A 2723-nucleotide genomic window follows, 5' to 3' on the forward strand; every position below is an offset into this window, starting at 1 on the left:
AAATAATTTATTAAATAAATTATGAACGGCTGTGTGCTTTGTAATATGCTCTTCATACATCAATATCAGAATATTCCATTCCTGTTCTATTGTTATAGCCACTAAGCATATTTAAATATGATGATCTATGTATTAAAAACATACTTAAAAAATACAATTGTTTATAAATGTTGCCTTGATAAATGTTTGAATATGGTTTCCAGTAACAAAAAAGTGTGTTATGATCGATTAAATGCGCTGATACGTCATTGTGCCTGCTAAACACATAACGCTGAGTGGAGTGGTCTACTGCTCCAAGATGGCCGCCCTCAATCTCGTCAGCGACAATAGGCGAGAGCGGTCCATGAGGCGTCTATCCTTATATAGTATTATGTCTATGGCGAGGCCTCGTTTGTTGCTGATCATGTGATTTTGCTCAAATGTGACACAAGCTCCGAAGCGGGGCTTCATCGGACACGCCCCCTTTTTACTCGGTACACTCCTCGAAGCCTCGCTTCAGATAGCCCATCACTAGCAGGTGTCTCAGGCGGTTCAGGTAAGCTAACGATGATTTTTGTATTAAACTACGATAAAACTTGTAATAGTGCCGAATTTACATGAGCTAATGTCAGTCAGGGTGTTGCAAATAACTTACAAATATCAGAATTAATTAATAATATATTTCAATGTGTTTTCATGTTGGTAAACTGCCGCCGCAGACCATCGTGGTTCTTCGTGCAGCCTTTGGGTTGTAGGATGTCTCATCAGTGTCCGTCTTCCTGACTGCTGGTCGGTGTTTACCTTCAGGATGTCCAGAGACCTTCACCTTTCTGGAGCAGGAATCACATGAGCTCAATATGCTGATGAAACATTTGTGATAAAAAATGTGTCTGATGTTCTTACAGAGTTGAAATGCATTAACAATCTGTTGTTTTTAACTTCTCAATACGTTTAATTATGATTCACCTGATGTCCAAGTTATAGCTGAGAACAAATAAAGCTTTATTCCGTCCAATCTGACTGGTTCTAAGTTCCATGTTTTCACATTTTGGACACTAAGAATTAAAAGCTTAAACTCAGTCTTATTTATCACTAATTAAGGTTACAGGTTTTGGAAACATTTTCTCACTTTCTTACACTGAAGATTCTGCAGGAAGACAGATTAACAGTGAGTGGATAGAATGATGATGTATAAACTAGAAACTAACATGATTTGTATTTAGGGTTCTTGTTAATAGAAACCCTGATAATAATGTCAAAATGTTTGGTTTGCTGAATAACGTATTCAGTTTCGGATGGCTTCATTGGTAATCTACAATGTTAAGTTCATGAAATATTTATATAATATAATGCTATTTTCACTCTGGCTAAAGCTCCTCGCATTTTGGGAGGATTGTATTAGGAGTTTGATGCCATATAAACTACAGTATATACAATAATGTGTGGAGTGAGACACATGTTTGTTCACTGAGACACAACAACTTTTATTTTTCTATTGTTTGTCTCAACTCTCCATGCTGGTAGCTGCTTCCTCCTGAAGGAGATCCTGTTGTTCTGATGGTTCTCCTCATCGTTCTCCATCATGTCAGCCATATTGCTCTCCTTCTGCTCCCTGGGAAAAGTAATCAGATGTTATAGCTAATAGCACATAAATGTAGATAAATAACATGGTTACTAATGTGGAAGTTACATACACATAAGGAATTATTTAAAACAGACATGTTACTTTATATATACATGCAACCCCCTTTTTTTTACCATCCAACCATACAGAATTATAAATAACTGGAATAGTGTAAATTAAAGACAAAATGTAATTACTTGTAAGTTTTAGACCTATGCATGCATACAGCCATGGATAAAATACCACTATCGTTTTCTTGCTCATTCTACAATTACTAATTCATAATTTGATTAGAGAACTGATATCTAGCCATTTTACAATAATAGGATGTCATATAACATATTTTATTATCTCGCAACGCGGGAAACTCAGATGCAACAGCAAAATGAGAAACAATCGAAGCACGTAGATTCACGCAAAGATAAGAAACAAGCGAAGGTAAAATGCTTTACAATATTGAGTTATTTATAACTGTAATGTGCAAGCGAGTGTCTTCAGAAAATGCGCATGTTGTGTTTGAGCAATAAAAATACAGCAGACTTTGTGTTTTAAATGTCTTCCATGACTGTATGTATGCAACCTTAAATGTAGTACAAACCAGACAGATATATCTACAAACTGCTCACCTGGCTGGAGAGCAGCAGCGGCGTCAGCTACATCTGAGTCGGTGTTCACCGTGGGGCTCTGTCGGCTCCGAAGCGGCTAAGGACGCTTTACATTCGCTCCACTACTGACAAAAACGACTCATTCCTCACAGCTCCATCGAGCTGCCGCTGAATATTGAAATCCGAAGCAAAGAAAAAAGCCGGCATCTTTTTTTAGTTAACGGCTTGTTTGTATCTTCCGTGTTGCAGCGAGTTTCAAACGTTACGCCTTCGTTTTTCTTCTCTCTCCGCTGCTTTGTCTTGTCCACGCCCTCAGCCAATCAGTGAACAGCAGCGAAGCTTGCGTCACCTACCAAACCAGGGCCGGCCCGGCTGGCCCTGCTCTGAAGCAGGACCCTAAAAAGCAGGGCCAGCCCCGTTGAAAAGGGCTGGTGGAAACGCATTTAAAGCGAGCCGAGCCGGCCGAGTAGAGCCGGTGGAAAAGGGGCATTTGTTGGGTGTTTGTTTTTGACTGC

The sequence above is a fragment of the Poecilia mexicana genome, unplaced genomic scaffold (genome assembly GCF_051168715.1).
Source record: "Poecilia mexicana isolate PSO_F unplaced genomic scaffold, ASM5116871v1 scaffold_15, whole genome shotgun sequence".
Lineage (NCBI taxonomy): Eukaryota > Metazoa > Chordata > Actinopteri > Cyprinodontiformes > Poeciliidae > Poecilia > Poecilia mexicana.